This window comes from Rana temporaria, chromosome 7, assembly GCF_905171775.1.
Source record: "Rana temporaria chromosome 7, aRanTem1.1, whole genome shotgun sequence".
Taxonomy (NCBI): domain Eukaryota; kingdom Metazoa; phylum Chordata; class Amphibia; order Anura; family Ranidae; genus Rana; species Rana temporaria.
The window spans coordinates 55,649,059-55,670,000 of NC_053495.1; positions in this window are offsets into that span (position 1 = coordinate 55,649,059).

The following is a 20,942-nucleotide window of genomic DNA, read 5'->3' on the forward strand; positions in this document are numbered from 1 at the left end:
GGGAAGTTCTATTCGCCTTTGGGCTGCTTTAGCCGATTCCTTGTTAGTAAAAGACGATTTGCGCTTTTTTGTCTGTTACAGCGTGATGAATGTGCTTACTCCATTATGAACGGTAGTTTTACCAGAACGAGCGCTCCTATCTCATAACTTGCTTCTGAGCATGCGCGGGTTTAAAATGTCGTTTTAGCCCACACACGATCATTTTTTACAACCCGAAAAACAACATTTTTTAAAACGATGTTAAAAAATGCTGCATTTACGAAAAAAAAATTGTCGTTTTTCAGAAACTGAAAAACGATGTGTAGCCCACACACGATCATTTTAAATGACGTTTTTTAAAAACAATTTTTTTTTCATGCCGAAAAATGATCGTGTGTACGCGGCATAAGGCTAAACTTTTAACCACAATTATATCTAAACTTTTGTCTCTCACAATTTTATCTTTTATAGTCCTTTATCACTGATGGTTTTAATTGGTGATAATGTTTTTTCCTTGGAAATACCCTTTCTCTCGGTGAGAACCTGTTTCCTGCCCTCCTACTCTAGTGCTGGCATAGCTGGGTATAAGCTAGGGGCAGTGGTGGTCCGTCCATATGGGGCGCAGGAGCGCCGTCCCCCTAATCCATGCGTCCGGCCCCATATCTACATGCAGGGCTCCGGACGCGTGGATTTTTTTATTTACGAAGCACGTGACCTTAAAAAAAGGGTGGTCTCGTGGCGCAGAGCACTGCGCCCTGAGCCCACCCATTTGTGTGGAAATAGAGAATTATTATTCGCTATCGTCTTCCTGATTCGGAGGAGAAGTGACCGTATTGGCGGACGAGGAGGAAGTTGCAGAGGAGGAGGAGACGCAGGGGAAGCTGCCATGAAGCGGCTGAGGAGTAGGAGACGCAGAAAGGATCTAAAGCTGCCCCCGACCTAGATGGGGTAAGTGCTGGACTGGTGGGCAGATGGATGAGCAAGGGACAGGGGGTGGACTGACCAACCGACCAGGGGGGGTAGGCGGGTGGTTTGTTTGCCGCTCCCCCCAAAAATAGAGCACCAGCCCTCACTGGCTAGGGGATACTGTATGTCTGCCCAGTTCTGCATCTGAGTGCTATATATTGAAAGTACTGGGTCTAACTCTTGTGCCTACTGGTCAGCACATTCAAACTTAAACTCCCCTTCACGACTGTAAGTTCAAAAGGATTTTAAAGTGACAAGATGAGGATGGGATATTTACAATTTGCCACTGCTTTCTTGATTTTTAAAGGTTCACGTTTCTGGGCTAATATTCAGATCATGGTTTTGCTGTATATGTAGTCACATGGAACAAGCACCAGTTAATGAAGACATCGTGGAAGTAGGATCAGGATGACAGACCAGAAAACTGCACCTCTAAAATCCAACTTTGCAAAGGCTCTTGTGCTCACTTTTTCCTTTTTTTTTTATTATCAATTATTATCAATGATGGGTCAATAATTAACCACTTGCTTACTGGGCACATATACCCCCCTCCTGCCCAGATGAAATTTCAGCTTCCGGCACTGCGTCGCTTTAACTGACAATTGCGCGGTCGTGCGACGTGGCTCCTAAACAAAATTGACGTCCTTTTTTCCCCACAAGTAGAGCTTTCTTTCGGTGGTATTTGATCGCCTGTGCGGTTTTTATTTTTTGCGCTATAAACAAAAAGGGGCCACAATTTTGAAAAAAAATACAATATTTTTTACTTGTTGCTATAATAAATAGCCCAATTTAAAAAAAAAAAAATTCTCAGTTTAGGCCGATACGTATTCTACATATTTTTGGTAAAAAAAAAAAAAAAAACGCAATAAGGGACTGGTTTGCGCAAAAGTTATAGGGCCAAATCCACAAAGAAATTGCGGATCTTAGTTTTAGGCAGAAAAGTTACACTGGCGCAATTTTAGTATTTTAGGTAGCGATCCACAGAGCACTTACCTCTGAAATTGCGCCAGTGTAGCTGATCTCCTTGCATCTTAAGCGATCCCTAATTAAAATGGGCGATTCCCATTTAAATTAGGGCGCGCTCCCGCGCCGGACGGACTGCGCATGCGTGTGACGTCATTTTTCCCGACGTGCATCGCGCATACGTAGTTTACGTCGGGCTTTGTGGATAGCGACGGGTTCGTAAAGTTGCGACGGGAAAAAAAAAAGTTACGCGATCGAAAAAAAGGTATGGTTTTGCATGGTCTACTAAAGTTAGTCCATATAAAACCAACCTTAGTTTTGCGCAAGCAAATTCGTAACTTACGCAAATCACACAATGCCTAAAGCTTTGTGGATCTCCGTAAGTACTAATTTGCATACGCAAGGAGGGATTTCGACTCGAAATGCCCCCAGCGGCGGATGCGGTACTGCATCCGAAGATTCAACAGCGTAACTAAATTACGGATGTCGGATCTTCTGCCTAACTTGGAAAAAATCCTTTTGAGGATCGCTCCCAAAGTTAGGCACAGAGATACGCAGGCGGAACAGCAGTTCCGCCTGCGTATCTCTTTTGTGGATTTGGCCCATAGTGCCTTCAAAATAGGGGACAGAATTGTTTTTTTTTATTTTTATTTCTTTACTAGTAATAACGGCGATCTGCGATTTTATTGGGACGGACACATTTTTGGCGCCATTCACATTTTTACTGCGATCAGTGCTATAAATATGCACTAATTACTGTATAAATGTGACTGGCATTGAAGGGGTTAACACTAGGGGGTGAGGAAGGGGTTAAATATGTTCCCTATATAGTGTTCTTTTTTTTTTTATTTCACAAATAGTGTTCTAACTGTAGGTGGGGGGTTACTGGGGGGGAGGTGACCGATCAGTGTTCCTATGTACAAGAGACACAGATCGGTCTCCTCTCCAGAGACAGGACGCTGTCTCTGTGTGAGCCGGCAATGAGAGATGATCTCAAATGTTTACATTTGAGATCATCTCTCATTGGCCGCACAGATCGCATAGCAAACGGCCACTCTGATTGGCCATTCGCCGCGATCTGTGATTGGCTGTGTCCAAGGGACACGGCCAACACAGATTTTCCACGCTGCGCGCTCGGGAGCGCGCGCCGGGAACGCCAAAAGGGGCGGACGTCAATTGACGTCCACTTGGATTTTCAGGTCCGCGCTGTAGCCGTCATTCGGCTATAGCGCGGGCCCCAGGCGGTTAAAGGTAATCTTGCAGTAAAGAGCACGATACACTCAAAGTGGATGTAAACCCGATTCATGAAATTTGAGTTGGACACATATATCTGCAGTGTTTTCTTATCTCTCTTCAAAGCCCTGTGTCCCGTAGCTGTCTCCTCAGTTGGTCTGTTATCAGCCTGAAAACTTTTGACAAGCAGTCCGAGGCCCGGAGATACAAGTGTGTGTCAGAGGGGGCTGCTAGAAATAGATTAACACACTGCTAAACTATACACAGCCAACCTATGCATGTGTGGTGAGGGTGGTGTATGCCTTTCCTCTAATCAGATTTCTCACAGTGTCTAGCAATGATCTCCTCCTACAGGGAAAATTCTAACAGAACGTGCACTTTATAAATAGTATATCAAGGTGAAGACAGAAGATATACATGAAAAACGTATATAGGGAGATTTGTTTCATCGCTGTGTATCAATGGAAGTTGTTCACTTCACTGGGTATAGGGAGGGTTTACATCCACTTTAATATATTAGGACCCCCTCCCCATTGATTTTGGGTACTCAGCATTTCTTGGGATCTAATCAGAAGGATGATGAGGTTACACCCTGCAGTATGGAAATGAAGGTTGTAAACCGCAGATTAAAAAATAAATAAAACCTGCAAGGATATGGCATAATGTCCTAGTAAGCAGTAGGCTAGTATCTTTCATTTAAAGGGTAGTTAGAATAGAGCTTAGAATGGAGGTGGGAGTGGGTTTATTTGACTCAACTTTTACATTAAAGTATATGTAAAGTCTAATAATTAATTTCTCTTTTTTGCTCCCCTTTGCCACATATACCACTGAAAGTTATTTGTTATATCTGTGTAACAAACTGCACTGTTACTGAATGCAGTAATTAAATTAACCACAAGATGTCAGTGTTCTCCAGTTCAGATATTATAGACTTAAAGCGGAGGATTAACACGTTATTTTTATGTACTTGCAGTAACAGTGCATTTAAAGGGAAATGTGCATGTATTGAAGATATGTATGAAATTATTATTTTTTATTTTATTTTGCTGTAGCACCCTGGAGTTTAGTCTGGGTTGCTCCTCAAAATGTATTTGCCTGGAATAGTCATATTGGTTAATTGTTAGAGATCCATTGATTTCTCCCTAATTTTGGCCTTGCTGCACTTTTCTCTTCTACCACTAGGTGGTCGGGTACCTGGTGGTACTAGGTACAAGAAGGGCAACGCAAGGTCAGATTATAGTTATATGGGGTATATCAACCAATGGGCAGGGTTTTTTTTGGATCCCTTGGCCTGCTGGGAGAACCTATATATTTGGGCGGAGTCATGTAATCTGTGTTCTGTGCCACCTGGACAGCTATCTGGGTGGACGTGTGTTGTACTGCCTAGGCTGCTAGGCTGGAGATTGGGCCTATCTCGGGCAAATCTGGCTGTTAGGCTGTCTGGGGGCCTATCCATTTGCAATCCAACCAGAAGTGACGGTTCTACCTGTTGGAGAACCTGTCGTTGTCGGAGGTAGAGGGGAAGCTGACGCTACTAAGGGACCAACCACCTTATTACCAGGGACCACAGTGAGTAGCTGAAGCAAGTACCAGAGCAGTATTCTCACCAACCGGGGACGGTGAAAAATCTAGAAACTTCATCGGGTATTTGGCCAGGGACCCAGCCAGCGGAGGTTACGCTTACAGAGCAGCCTTGTGTGTCAAGCCAGGGACCAAGCAGGCCAGTAGGGTGAAGCTTGAGAGGTTTCTTGAGTGCCAAGCTAGCGACCCAGCAGAGAGGCGGAGATGACGCTTGAGGAATATACCACCGTGAAGATTGGAGGAGCTCAAGGGATTCAGTGGCAGTGAATCAGTGGGTCTAGTGAGCTCAGTGGGCTAAAGAACTACAAGGAGTGATTGTAATGGAAGTGAAAAAACTAGGAGACAGTATTCCTACACGTGCAGATGTGGCGTCTTGCTGGATGCCTTTCCCTGCATGCCTGTCCTTCTACTGAAGTCTCTGAGTCTGCCAATTGAACTTGCAATTAACTAAGGGTGCCCTGGCAAAAGTTTGTTAAGAGAATCAAAAGTCTCTTTTGCATTCAAGAAGTGTTTGGCGCCCAATGACTTTAACCACCTTGCACCCACCATGCCTCACAACCCACTATATACAGAAGGATGTCAGCTATCTCTGGTCCTGGAGGTTTTCATTGGACCAAAGGAGGCCTGGGATCTTGCTACATTGCCTTGACATACTGTACACTTTAAAATAAAATTAAAGTTAGTTGGGCTGTAAGTCAATTTAAAAAAAAAATACCCCTTTTAGAGCTGTGTCCAAAGTCTAGAAAGTATGCTGACATAGAGTTTAGATAAAAATGCATAATCCAATGCATTAATGCATATTCCATACTCACATATCACCACCTCCTAGAATTATACTTCATATTTAAACCTGTTATTTGCTCTCATCCATGTTGATTTGTTTAAATTCGGCTGTTGTCAGCCCTGGACTATCATGTGGGTCATTCTGTGCTCCAGAGATGTAGTTCCATCTCTGAATGGCAGGTGGCGCCAGAGGGGTCCAGGCGGACGCGCCTTTTCTCCAGCAGCCAATCAGAGGAGTGTTTCCCTCGCGGGGCATGTTGGGGGAGGGTATTTGTGTGGCGGACGCCATTTTGTGGGGTTGTTCTTCGCGGGTTCCAGGTGCGGCACCCACCTTTAGGGTGTGCGCACATCACGGGCCCCCAGCGATATGGCCTACCAGGCCGGGGCGCACGTGCTACGTGGAGTTCCTGACTCTGGGCCCTCATGGCCCAGAGCAAGTGATGCTGCCAAGGGGCCCCAGTGCCAGGAGCACACGGGGGACCAGCGGAAAACATGGGGGGACCAGAGCAGCATGGGGAGACCAGCGGAGCACATAGGGGACCAGAGCAGCATTGGGGGACCAGAGGAGCATGCGGGGAACCAGACAAGCACAATAGAGGAGTATGCAGAGCACATGAGGGACCAGAGCAGCATGGGGGGACCAGAGGAGCATGCGGGGGACCAGAGGAGCATGGGGGGGAATAGAGGAGCAGCATGGGGGGGAATAAAGGAGCCGGGGGGGGGGGGACAGAGGAGCAGGGGCGGACAGAGGAGCATGGGGGGAACAGAAGGAGCATGGGGGAGGGGACAGGCAGCTGACTTAACAGCTATGGCCTGGGAGTTTCTAATTTTCCTGCCTAATCTTTTTCCATTACTGGGGGTGGCGCCAAACGTATTCCTTGCCCCGGGTGAAATAATGTCTTGCTTCCCCACTGGTACTGCCTATAAGAGAACTAATGTAGAACAGTTAATGGCTAGTGGGGGCTCGGTGGGCTTGGGTGGCTGGCTGGGGGTGAGAATTGTCTGGCCGGCATAGGAGAGACATGTCATCTGTCAAAGTGGGCCAGTCTGGATGAAGTCCAGGATCAAATGTTTGTCCCAGTTCAGCCCTGGGAGCTGTTAGATAATAATGTGCTCTTATATCCTTTCAAATAGTGAACTGCCTTTGATCTGCACATAGACAATCACTGACTCACCAACAGTGACAGGTTACCTCCTTTTCTTGCAATTTATTGGCTCAAGTGTCTTAGGGAGAGAGAGGGATAAGGGTGCCGGATACCCAAAAACAGCATCAAAATTCCTTTTCCTTGTTAGACTTCTCACACCTCTCTTTAGGCCCTGTAGGATTATAAGCTCCCAGTGTATTTTATTATTTACTTATTTTATTGTCACAGGTACAGGTATGCACACAAGTCAGCTGTAGGATTCTTTGGACAGCTGTCACATGCCAGTGAAGAGTCTGTAGGCTACCTCTCAGTTTCTTTGGCTTTGTCAGAGGCCAATTTAAGACTCCATACATACTAGGGACAGATCAGGCAGCTTGGAGAACAAACATAGTTTCTTGTTCTCCATTCTTAGGGAGGACTACGAGGCGTTTGAGAGATAGGTTCTATGAGCATGTATACAGTGTAGACAAAAATAAATCCACCAACATACACAAAACACTTTAATATGTGCCATGGGGGTGATAAGTCACTTATGCAAGTACATGCCATTGATAAGATTAGAGTCCCAAAATGAGGGGGGTGCACTCCAGTTACTGTGACGTAGAGAGCAATACTGGATTTTCCATCTCCAGACTCGCATACCCCATGGCATCAATTTTGAATGGGACGTCAGACACTTTCATGAGTGACCGGCCATGCACCTCCCTTGGGCACAGATCCTTATATATATATATATATATATATAAGTTCCCCTCTTCCACCCCTGTTGGGATTATTCCCACATTGATTTTACATACCTAAACACCATTCCCTGATTCACTATATATTATATTCATTTTTATACACAGTAGTACAGGTTCACATGGCTCCATGTTTCTAAGAACCATTCCTACACTATACACACTGGCATTTTATAATAATCATTTATTTGTATGCCTCTCCTTGGCTGATACCCTACTGTAGTTTACTCATATATGGGCTCAACCATTCATTTATATATTGATAATCCAAAATGTTTGTGGTCCAACTATACATTCTACATATTTACCAATTATTATTCTTAGAATCCCTTTGGACCACCCTATAGGCTCAAATATTCATTTATATATTTATTATCCACACTTCTGTGGTACACATATACATATACATATTATACATAGTGGGCCGGATTCAGATACCTGAGCGTATCTGTCCGGCCGCTGTAACGTATCTCCGATACGTTACGCCGCTGTAACGTATCTCCGATACGTTACGCCGCTGTAACTTTGGGCGCAAGTTCTGTATTCAGAAAGAACTTGCGCCCTTATTTACGGCGGCGTAACGTATGTGTTGCGGCGTAAGGCCGCGTAATTCAAATGGGGATGTTGGGGGCGTGTTTTATTTAAATTAGGCTTGACCCTGCGTATTTTACGTTTTTTTTAATGGCGCATGTGCCGTTTGTGAAAACATCCCAGTGCGCATGCTCGAAAATCCGCCACAAAACGTCATTGCTTTCGACGTGAACGTAAATTATGTCCAGCCGTATTCGCGAACGACTTACGCAAATGACGTAAACATTTCAAAACTTGGCGCGGGAACGACGGCCATACTTAACATAGGATACAGCGCACATACCCCTCATATAGCAGGGGTAACTTTACGCCAGGAAAAAGCCAAACGCAAACAACGTAAAAAAAAACGCTGGGCGGTCGTTCGTTTCTGAATAGACGTAAATACTAATTTGCATATTCCTCGCGTAAACAAACGGAAGCGCCACCTAGCGGTCAGCGTGAAATTGCAGCCTAAGATACGACGGTGAAAGACACTTACACCTGTTGGACCTTAGGGATATCTATGCGTAACTTGATTCTATGAATCAGGCGCATAGATACGACGGCCGGACTCAGAGATACGTCGTATCTCTTTTCTGAATCCGGCCCATTATATGCATATGTATTATTATTTTCAAAGAATCTCTGTTGGACGACCAATTTACCACAAATGATTTTATATGTATTTTCTGTCATTTTCTGTGGTCCTCCTACTGCAATCTATCGTGTATTGGCATTCATTTCTGAGATTGCCCTTAGTTGGGCTAATAATTCATTATAATTCAGATATAGTGACACTGATGCTTACATACAGTATATGTTCTTCATAGATAGATGGATTTCGCCTGCTCCTGAGGAAGTGATGTTTTCACAAAACGCGTTGAGCATACTGTATACAATGTTTGTCTTGATTTTTGTTGTGTATTTGGCTGTATCATTGCTGTGGAACCTTATTTGAGGTATTGTTTTATCATGTTACAACATTGTTACAAATGTTGACAGACAATCCAATAAAGATAAAGGTCCGGTTTAAGATAAAAGTGGTCTCTGCTGCGAATTGGCCGCAAGATCACTTTTATCGCCAGCGGGAGAGGGACATGTGCAGAAGGAAGGAAAACTGTTGCGACAATGCATCAGCCCTTACATTCTTAGTATCGGGTAAGAATGAAACTATGTAATTGAAGCTTGACAAGAAAAGAGTCCATCGCGCCCTTCTGGGAGAGAGGTGTTTAGCCTCAGATAAGAATGTGAGATTCTTATGGTCAGTCAGGATAAGAAGCGGCACAGTGGTACCTTCGAAGAGACGCCTCCATTCTTTAAGGGCTAAAATGATCGCTTACAACTCTCTGTCCCCAATCTCATAATTGCATTCCGCAATAGACAATTTATTGGAAAAATAGCCACAAGGATGCATAGTGCTCTCAGAGGTAGGACGTTGAGACAGAAGGGCACCAACTCCAGTCTTAGATGAATCAACCTCAAGGATGAAAGGTACCATAGGATCAGGATGTACCAACACAGGAGCAGAAACAAAGGCAGCCTTGAGACTCTCAAAGGCATCAATGGAATCCGAAGACCAATTCTATGGGTTACCGTCTTTTTTGGTCAGGGGTTTGACCAGAGATGAGAAGCTATGAATAAACTTCCGATAATAATTGGCAAAGCCAAGAAAACATTGCAATGGACGTAAACCCACGGGTCGGGGTCACTGTAGAACTGTCAAACGTTTCTCTGGATCCAAAGGGTAAACCCAGCCATGAGGGGGTATGGCCCCAGGTTAAAGGTCAATTGCACAATCATATGACCAGTGTAAAGGCAAACTACTGGCTTGATCTTTGTCAAAGACATCGCTAAATTCACGGTACTCCCCTGGCAGAGAGAAGAGTGAAGAGGTGCACAAGACCTTAGCCACTTTCTGAAAAAATTTCTTCCTGCACTGTGGCGATCAGGAAAGAACTTCAGCACGTACCACTTTGAATCCGTCACCACCCATCATGCCCCGGGCAGTGATGTCATAGGGGGCCTCCAGGTGATGTCACCTGGCGACCAAGCCTAATTGCCAATATAAGTAATGGTCCACCGTGCACCCGGCATTAGAACGGGGGAGAACGACAAGTCAACATCAAGAGAAGAACAGAGGGAGAAGTCAGCGTAGAAGACCGGGAAAAAGAGCGAGTGAGCAAAAGAGCAGAAGACAGTGGAGGAGACCCAGCAGAAGACAGCGGACAGAGGGAGAAGAACCAGAGAGAGAGCAGAGAAGAGCTGGAGAGGGAAGAAGAAGTCAGAAGAGACGCCAGAGCTACTTAATAAATCACTTTAAAAACCTGTGTTGTGTGTTTTATTTTTTTCTTACCTGAATGGGTAGGGGTACAATGTACCCCATACTCATTCACATAGGGCCCTCCTGCCACAAAGCATTCACTCCCAATGTTGAGGGCATGCGGCCTGGTACGGTTCAGGAGGGGGAGCACTCGCTCGTCCCCACCCCCTTTCCTGACATGCCGGGCTGTGTGCTCGAATAAGGGTCTGGTATGGGGTTCCCCTTAAAATCCATACCAGACCCTTCGGTCTGGTATGCTCCTAGAGGGGGGAACCCATGTGTTTTTTTTTATTTGCAGTGAAGTTCTGCCTAAAGATTCATATCAGATACAGTTCCTGGTATTGTCGGGGATCGAAGTCGGATCCCTGTTCAATGAAGTCGGACACATATGTGTCTGACTTCAAGTCGCTGGGCAAAGTTGGATCCAAAGTGGTACGATAGTTCTGCAAAGCACCTAAAAAAGAAAAGTTCATGATAGTGGTATCCAACCAAACAATATCTGGGAAATATTACGCTAGTTGATATCTTTTAATAATGCGATAAATAAACAAATTTGAATGAATTTTAATGTGCTCCAGAGTGCCCCAGTTTACACCCCAATTCACAGGTCAAGGACCCATCAGATTTATAATGGTTTTCTAATCTCTAGCCACTACTCTGTCTACACATAGATATAATTGTACAGTAACTATAACCACAAAGTCATCCACAGATGGGAGAAAAACAAGCCAATTTAAAAGCATATAGATAAAAACTAACCAAGGGTGGAAAACTTGACAGCCTTCTAGTAGTTCTATTAAACATATTGGAAAAATAAAATGTTATTTTATTGTGAATTTCTTAAATAGAAATTAATAGCTTGCCTTTTTCATTGTCCATGTACCTCTTTATATACATCTTAAAATAAATATAAATCCCCCTTGACAAAATGTTTGATGTGAAAGAAGCATGCTAAAATCTGGATTTGTGGAAAGACTTTTACACTATTCTGATCACATTCCTTGTTATGTAAGCTTACAAGGATGACAAAGTAAGGAATTAATATTTCATTACATGCTAATTTCTAGGTATTTTATATCAGTTGCATAGAACTATGCAGGAACAGACATCCGTGGTCATAAAGGTGGTGAGGTAAAGTGTTCTATGATGGGCATAATATCTTAAAGCTGGATTTATCTTGTATTTATCCTTGCTGATTACAGCTGAATATTTGTGGCATATTAAAAGCCATCAAAATAAAATATTTGCACTCCTCTTGTGCATTTGGTAAATGCCTTTTTCACTGTGCTCAACTAGGTTAAATTGGTTAAAATGTTAAAACACTGTTTCCCCTAAAAATGGGCCTTTAAAGGCACAGGCGTGTAGCAAAATAGTGTACATTGAATTTTAATAGTATCAAAAATACCTATAATAAGACAAAAATGTAAAAGGACAAATTAAACTAAAAGTGCTGAGCCATCAATAATGAAATAGCAAGATTGAACACACAATGGAATAACAACATTGAACCATGTGTCTCATGGCATGAGATCAATATACTATAGTTTAGAATTGAATGGGGGTCTGCATAGACAGTTCCAATGTGTTTCGGAGTACCCTTGACTCCTTCCTCATGAATAGTGCATTTTTCAGTTTAATATCAATAAAATCTAAAAAATAGAAAAATTGAAAATGAGTGTAGCAGTTTGATGTAATGCAATGCCCAAGAATCCATAACTCATAGCCAGTTAGCACATAAAAACAGGGTTGAAGATAAAGTGAGTGGCTGCCAAGGAGGATTGGTCAGGGAACCAGAATCACACACACTGGGACCAAATGGCAAGTTTGTGAGTATATCAGTAGTAGGGATGAGCCGAACACCCCCCCGTTCGGTTCGCACCAGAACCTTCGAACGGACCGAACATTCGCGCAAACTTTTAGAACCCCATTGAAGTCTATGGGACTCGAACGTTCGAATTCAAAAGTGATAATTTTAAAGGCTTGTCGTTAAACGGGTTTGAGGACCCAGGTCTTGCCCCAGGGAACATGTATCAATGGAAAAAAAAAGTTTTAAAAATGGTCGTTTTTTCGGGAGCAGTGATTTTAATGATGCTTAAAGTGACATTTGTTTTTTAATTCCTTTAAATATCATACCTGCTGGGTGTCTATAGTATGCCTGTGAAGTGGCAAGTGTTTCCCGTGTTTAGAACTGTCCCTGCACAAAATGATATTACTATAAGAAAAAAGTAATTTGAAACTGCCTGCGGCTTTAATGTAATGTCTGGTCCCTGCAATATGTATGAAAATCATCAAGAAAAATAGCATGGGTTCCCCCCCACCTCCCCCCAGGTCATTACAAGCCCCTTTGGCCCTATATACTTTGAGCAGCAGTATACAGGCGGTGCAAACAAGACAGGGACTGTAGATTTGTTGTTAACCACTTAAGCCCCGGACCTTTAGGCAGCTAAATGCCCAGGCCAGGTTTTGCGATTCGGCACTGCGTCGCTTTAACAGACAATTGCGCGGTCGTGCGACGTGGCTCCCAAACAAAATTGGCGTCCTTTTTTCCCCACAAATAGAGGTTTCTTTTGGTGGTATTTGATCACCTCTGCGGTTTTCATTTTTTGCGCTATAAACAAAAATAAAGCGACAATTTTGAAAAAAATTCAATATTTTTTACTTTTTGCTATAATAAATATCCCCCAAAAACATATATAAAAAAATAATTTTCCTCAGTTTAGGGCGATACGTATTCTTCTACCTATTTTTGGTAAAAAAAAACGCAATAAGCGTTTATCGATTGGTTTGCACAAAATTTATAGCGTTTACAAAATAGGGGATAGTTTTATTGCATTTTTATTAATTATTATTTTTTTACTACTAATGGCGGCGATCAGCGATTTTTTTCGTGACTGCGACATTATGGCGGACACTTCGGACAATTTTGACACATTTTTGGGACCATTGTCATTTTCACAGCAAAAAATGCATTTAAATTGGGAGTTTACCACAGGGGGCGCTGTAGGAGTTAGTGTTCACCTAGTGTGTGTTTACAACTGAAGGGGGGTGTGGCTGTAGGACTGACGTCATCGATCGAGTCTCCCTCTAAAAGGGATGACTCGATCGATGCAGCCGCCACAGTGAAGCACGGGGAAGCCGTGTTTACATACGGCTCTCCCTGTTCTTCAGCTCCGAGGAGCGATCGCGACGGAGCGGCTATAAACGAATAGCCGTGCCGTCGTCCAGATCGCTCCCCGCAGGAATCCGACCGCCGCATGTAGCGGGGGGGGTCCCGATCGGACCCCCGACGCGCGGAAAGGCAAGGACGTACCTGTACGCCCATTTGCTTGTACGTGCCATTCTGTGGACGTACATATACATGCGGCGGTCGGGAAGTGGTTAAGTAGAATCTGTTTGTAATTTTGAACTGGTAGTTTTTTAAAGTGTAGCTCCAGCCAAAAATTCTATTTTTAAACTTTTTGGAAAACATAGAGAAGGGTTATCACCCCTGTAACATTTGTTTTGCTGTCTGTGCGCATCTGTTCAGAAGATTGCAATTCACTTTCTGTCCCAATGACAAATGATTTTTTGAAAATGTGGGTTTTTTAGTGAAACAAGGATTGGTGATAAAGCATCAGTGGACAGGAGAAACCCCTTACAGAAGAGAATTTCCCTTCCTAGGGGTAGATTTCCTCTCACCTCCTGTTGTCTCCTTTCGTTTGCAAGTAGGAGTCGATTGTAAGTTGGATGTTTGAAAGTAGGGGCCTGCCGTATATATTTGGGCCCTAGGTGTTGGTGTTGCCACAACACTGTAAGCCCTCACAGTTAGTCTTGGTGGGCGCTGGAACGCACTGCTTATTTTGCTGTCAAGCAAATGTGGTAATCTACTCAAGATATTACAGGGCAAAGATGCCCTTCATTTCCCTAGAGGAAAACTCAAACTGCCCAACCCATCACTCTTGTTATAAGTTATAAAGTAGAGGTTTAAGCAGTACCAAATATGATAGACATTGATGTTAGGGGGGAAGTTACATGAGAAGGGGCTGGACCTTTGCTATGTTGCTATGGGGGTCCATAACTTTAGGTTAATCCCTTTAGATAAGTTTTTGAGCAGAACAAAACCCAAGGTTATTACTGCAATGTCTGCTAAAAACAGTAAGGCCAGTATTATTGCAGGGAGGGAGCCTTCCCTAAGTGGGTACAAAGAAATAGCAATGCTTAAAGTAAAGGCTATAATAGGCAGGGCCAGATTTACACATCAGGACCCTATAGGCAAAGAATTCTAAAGTGCCTCCTCCAAAAACAAACTGTAAGGCCGACTTTTTTTTTTTTTGATAAAATATTTTTATTTAAATATTTTTATATGTGTCAAGGGGAATGCTGCAGTGTTTGATGTAAAGGGGGATACTGCATACTTTAATGTAAAAGGAACTCTGATGTAAGGAGGTCTCTCCCCACCCCCTTACACAAGAGTCCCCATACATCAGAGTAGAGTCCTAAGAGTTCTCCTCTACTAAAGAATCTGCAGGGTTCCCCGTTACAGTGTAAGGGGGACCGCTGTGAACTCTGGGAAACTCTGATGTCAGGTGGTTTATAGTCACCAAAGCCCCCCCTTTACATTAGGGTCCACAGTGTTACCTCTTACATCAGAGTTCACCTCTACATTAGGGTCTGCAGAGATCCCCTTGCAATGTGGGGGGGGGGGCTCTGGTGATCACAGCCCCCCTCACATCTCTATGAAGGGGGTGATCTGTCATGGGCAATCACCCCCCCCCCATGTCTGTATTATGTGGTAGGGGGGAAGTTGTCACCCCATAGAGTGCAATGAGTATGTATTGAATAGGGATGTCCATTGTGGTGTGTGGGGGTTGGGGGGCTGTCATTCTCACTCAGTAGGATGTCAATGGCAATCCCTCCCCTCATATCTATTTTATTATTTCCTGCAGGCAGGGAGATGTCACAACATAGGGATGTCCATGGTGGTGGTGGAGGGATGGGGGTGTCACTGGCAATCCCCCCAAATGTCAGTATTATTATTATTTTTTGGGGGGGAGGTCTGTTTTTGTCTATTGATATGCTTTACACTGAGCAATATGTTTTAGTCTAGGTCCATTTTAAAGGGACTGAAATTGCCCCATAAAAAAAATAAAAAATAAACAAGTTGTTACAATATGCTTTAAAAAAAAAAAAAAGGATTTTGAGGCTTCTACTATATAACTGCACATGTCAGCAGTTTCTGGGGTAGGTTTGTCATGGATGCCATAATCCTTCCCAGTAGCAGACATTATTTGAAACTTGCAAGAAACGGTCAGGCCGCGTACACACGACCGGTCCATCCGATGAGAATGGTCCGACGGACCGTTTTCATCGGTTCACCACTGAAGCAGACTGATTGGTCTGATGTGCGTGCACACCATCAGTTCAAAAACCGATCAGGTCAAAACGCGGTGACGTAAAACACACGACGTGCTGAAAAAAACAAAGTTCAATGCTTCCAAGCATGCGTCGATTTTATTTCTGAGCATGCGCAGGTTTTGAACCGATGCTTTTGTGTACTAACCATCGGTTTTGACCGATGGTCAGCCGTCCATCGGTTCGATTTTAAAGCAAGTTCTCTAATTTTTGTCCGAAAGACAACAGACCGATGGGCCGTACACACGGTCGGTTTGGACCGATGAAACTGAACTTAAGTCCGTTTTCATCGGTTTGGACCGGTCGTGTGTACGCGGCCTTAGACTGTCATACAGCTGAACAATAGGAGCTGTGTACTCACTCAATCCACTAGACGACTGACTGCTGAGTTACAACAAACAAAGGCATCTCTGGTTCTCCACACATACTGTAAGGCCCCGTACACACGGTCGGTTTGGTCCGATGAGAATGAACCGAAGTTAATTTTCATCGGACCAAACCGACCGTGTGTATAGGCTATCGGTCTGGTTTCCTTCGGTCCAAAATTTCTAAACATGCTTCAAAACCGAACCGCTGGACCGCTGCCCGATCGGACCAAACCGATGGTTAGTACACAAAAGCATCGGTTCAAAACCCGCGCATGCTCAGAATCAAGTCGACGCATGCTTGGAAGCATTGAACTTCGTTTTTTTCAGCACGTCGTGTGTTTTACGTCACCGCGTTCTGACCCGATCGGATTTTGAACTGATGGTGTGTACACACATCAGGCCGTCAGGCCACTTCAGAGGTGAACCGCTGAAAACGGTCCGACGGGCCAGTCTCATCGGTTTGGTCCGACCGTGTGTACAAGACCTTAGTGTCAAGAGCAGAGCATTCACTTTTACTAATTTTGATGTAATCCCTTAGACACATTGCACCACTGGGTACCTGCCTTTTATACTTCATGTATTCTAGTACTGCATGTTTACTTGCATACTCCAAATCGTTGTAAGCCATATTAAATTGGATGTCCATTTTACATGGAAATCCTCTCTCCATTTAGGTTTTTAAAATCAAATGCTTAGAAACAATGATGCCGATGAAGGCAATGTCTGAATGGCTAACCACCAAACTGCCAAGTACCCTAACTAAAACTGGTCCATTTATGATTACAAGCAGGCTTTGGTAATTATATTTTTGTACACAATGCTTTCAAATTGATATGGGTTTTAAATTTAAAGGGTAACTAAATGTGGGATGGAGCAGAACAGAGGCTGATGCCCCGTACACACGACCGGTTTTCCCATCGGAAAAAGTCAGATGAGAGCTTTTCGCCTGGAATCCCAACCGTGTGTATGCTCCATCTGACTTTTTCCAACAGGAAAACTGCCGGGAAAATAAAGAGTGCAGGAATTTCAACGCACAAAAAAACACACATGTTTGGAAGCATTGAACTTAATTTTTCTCCCCTCGTTGTAGTGTTGTACGTCACCGCGTTTTTGACTGTCAGAATTTAGTGTGACCGTGTGTACCCAAGACAAGCTTGAGCAGAAAACCGCTCATGTGTACGTGGCATGAGTCTGTGGAAGATCGTCAAAGCTTTCGGAAACTCCATTGGGTAGTTCTGCCTTCCTGCCTGCCAGGCTTACTTAATAGTTTAGACTTATTTATATATTTCAATGGATAATCTAGAACAGGGGTCCTCAAACTTTTTAAACAGTGGGCCAGTTCACAGTCCCTCAGATTGTTGGGGGGCCGGACTATAGTTTAAAAAAAATATGAACAAATTTCTATGCACACATCTTATTTGTAGTGCAAAAAAACCCAGGAAAAAACTATTTAATATTTAAAATAAAAAACTATTTTAATCAACATAACCTTATTAGTATTTCACAGACTCCCCTCATTACAGATCTCCTCCCCATCACAGATCCCCCCATCACAGAACCCCTTCCACATCACAGAACCCCCTCCACATCACAGAACCCCCTCATCACAGAACCCACCCATCACAGAGTGCTCTCTATCACAGACCCCCCCCCATCAAAAAGCCCCCATATCAGGTCATCCATCACAAAGCCCCTCATAAAAGATCCCCCATCACAGACCCCCCCATCACAAAGCCCCCCAACACAAACTCCTCTCCATCACAAAGCCCCCCGTAACAGACTCCCTCATCACAGAGCCCCCATAACAGATCCCCCATAACAGACTCTCCCCATCACAGATCCCCCTATAACAGACCTGGGCAAACTACGGCCCGCGGGCCGTATACGGCCCGGCGGACCTTTTATTCCGGCCCGCGGCCGAAATCGCCGCCGCCGCCGCTGCCACGTTAATCACCGCGGCAGGGAACATTAGACAGCGTTCGTTTGAACAGCTGTTTTCCCCGCCGCGCATAGACACTCCCCCTTGGACGGATCTGTCCAATCGCGAGCAAGGGGGAGTCAAATAGACACTCCCCCTTGCTCGCGATTGGACAGATCCGTCCAAGGGGGAGTGTCTATGGCATAGACACTCCCCCTTGGACGGATCTGTCCAATCGCGAGCAAGGGGGAGTCACATAGACACTCCCCCTTGCTCGCGATTGGACAGATCCGTCCAAGGGGGAGTGTCTATGTGCAGCGGGGAACATTACAGACAGCGTTCGTTTGAACAGCTGTTTTCCCCGCTGCGCATAGACACTCCCCCTTGGACGGATCTGTCCAATCGCGAGCAAGGGGGAGTGTCTATGTGACTCCCCCTTGCTCGCGATTGGACAGATCCTACCAAGGGGGAGTGTCTATGCCATGATGATAACAGTAGGCAGGGCTGGGAGGGTAGGCAGGGCTGGGAGGGGTCACTGTGCCCATCACACGCAGCCACTTGTGCCAACACATGCAGCCACTTGTGCCAACACATGCAGCCACTTGTGCCAACACACGCAGCCACTGTGCCACCATAAATTGTCGCCACTGTGCCAATCACACGCAGCCACTGTGCCAATCACACGTAGCCACTGTGCCAATCACACGCAGCCACTGTGCCAATCACACGCAGCCACTGTTCCCATCAAACGCAGCCACTGTGCCAATCACACGCAGCCACTGTGCCAATCACACGCAGCCACTGTGCCAATCACACGCAGCCACTGTGCCAATCACATGCAGCCACTGTGCCCATCAAACGCAGCCACTGTGCCCATCAAACGCAGCCACTGTGCCAATCACACGCAGCCACTCTGCCAATCACACGCAGCCACTCTGCCCATCAAACGCAGCCACTGTGCCCATCACACGCAGCCACTGTGCCCATCAAACGCAGCCAATGTGCCATCACATGCAGCCACTGTGCCAACACACGCAGTCACTGTGCCATCAATTGTTGCCACTGTGCCCATCACACGCAGCCACTGTGCCATCAATTGTCGCCACTGTGCCCATCAAACGCAACCACTGTGCCATCACACGCAGCCACTGTGCCATCACATGCAGCCACTGTTTAATCAATTGTTATTGATTAAACAGTGGCTGCCTGTCCCCAGCCTCTGTCCCCCTCCTGTGTCATGTCCCCAGCGTCTGTCCCCCTCCTGTGTCATGTCCCCAGCGTCTGTCCCCCTCCTGTGTCATGTCCCCAGCGTCTGTCCCCCTCCTGTGTCATGTCCCCAGCGTCTGTCCCCCTCCTGTGTCATGTCCCCAGCGTCTGTCCCCCTCCTGTGTCATGTCCCCAGCGTCTGTCCCCCTCCTGTGTCATGTCCCCAGCCTCTGTCCCCCTCCTGTGTCATGTCCCCAGCCCCTGTCCCCCTCCTGTGTCATGTCCCCAGCCTCTGTCCCCCTCCTGTGTCATGTCCCCAGCCTCTGTCCCCCTCCTGTGTCATGTCCCCAGCCTCTGTCCCCCTCCTGTGTCATGTCCCCAGCCTCTGTCCCCCTCCTGTGTCATGTCCCCAGCTTCTGTCCCCCTCCTGTGTCATGTCCCCAGCCTCTGTCCCCCTCCTGTGTCATGTCCCCAGCCTCTGTCCCCCTCCTGTGCCATGTCCCCAGCCTCTGTCCCCCTCCTGTGCCATGTCCCCAGCCTCTGTCCCCCTCCTGTGCCATGTCCCCAGCCTATGTCCCCCTCCTGTGCCATGTCCCCAGCCTCTGTCCCCCTCCTGTGTCATGTCCCCAGCCTCTGTCCCCCTCCTGTGTCATGTCCCCAGCCTCTGTCCCCCTCCTGTGTCATGTCCCCAGCCTCTGTCCCCCTCCTGTGTCATGTCCCCAGCCTCTGTCCCCCTCCTGTGTCATGTCCCCAGCCTCTGTCCCCCTCCTGTGTCATGTCCCCAGCCTCTGTCCCCCTCCTGTGTCATGTCCCCAGCCTCTGTCCCCCTCTTGTGTCATGTCCCCGGCCTCTGTCCCCCTCCTGTGTCATGTCCCCAGCCTCTGTCCCCCTCCTGTGCCATGTCCCCAGCCTCTGTCCCCCTCCTGTGTCATGTCCCCAGCCTCTGTCCCCCTCCTGTGCCATGTCCCCAGCCTCTGTCCCCCTCCTGTGCCATGTCCCCAGCCTCTGTCATGTCCCCAGCCTCTGTCCCCCTCCTGTGTCATGTCCCCAGCCTCTGTCCCCCTCCTGTGTCATGTCCCCAGCCTCTGTCCCCCTCCTGTGCCATGTCCCCAGCCTCTGTCCCCCTCCTGTGCCATGTCCCCAGCCTCTGTCCCCCTCCTGTGCCATGTCCCCAGCCTCTGTCCCCCTCCTGTGCCATGTCCCCAGCCTCTGTCCCCCTCCTGTGTCATGTCCCCAGCCTCTGTCCCCCTCCTGTGTCATGTCCCCAGCCTCTGTCCCCCTCCTGTGTCATGTCCCCAGCCTCTGTCCCCCTCCTGTGTCATGTCCCCAGCCTCTGTCCCCCTCTTGTGTCATGTCCCCAGCCTCTGTCCCCCTCCTGTGTCATGTCCCCAGCCTCTGTCCCCCTCCTGTGCCATGTCCCCAGCCTCTGTCCCCCTCCTGTGTCATGTCCCCAGCCTCTGTCCCCCTCCTGTGCCATGTCCCCAGCCTCTGTCCCCCTCCTGTGCCATGTCCCCAGCCTCTGTCATGTCCCCAGCCTCTGTCCCCCTCCTGTGTCATGTCCCCAGCCTCTGTCCCCCTCCTGTGTCATGTCCCCAGCCTCTGTCCCCCTCCTGTGCCATGTCCCCAGCCTCTGTCCCCCTCCTGTGCCATGTCCCCAGCCTCTGTCCCCCTCCTGTGCCATGTCCCCAGCCTCTGTCCCCCTCCTGTGCCATGTCCCCAGCCTCTGTCCCCCTCCTGTGTCATGTCCCCAGCCTCTGTCCCCCTCCTGTGTCATGTCCC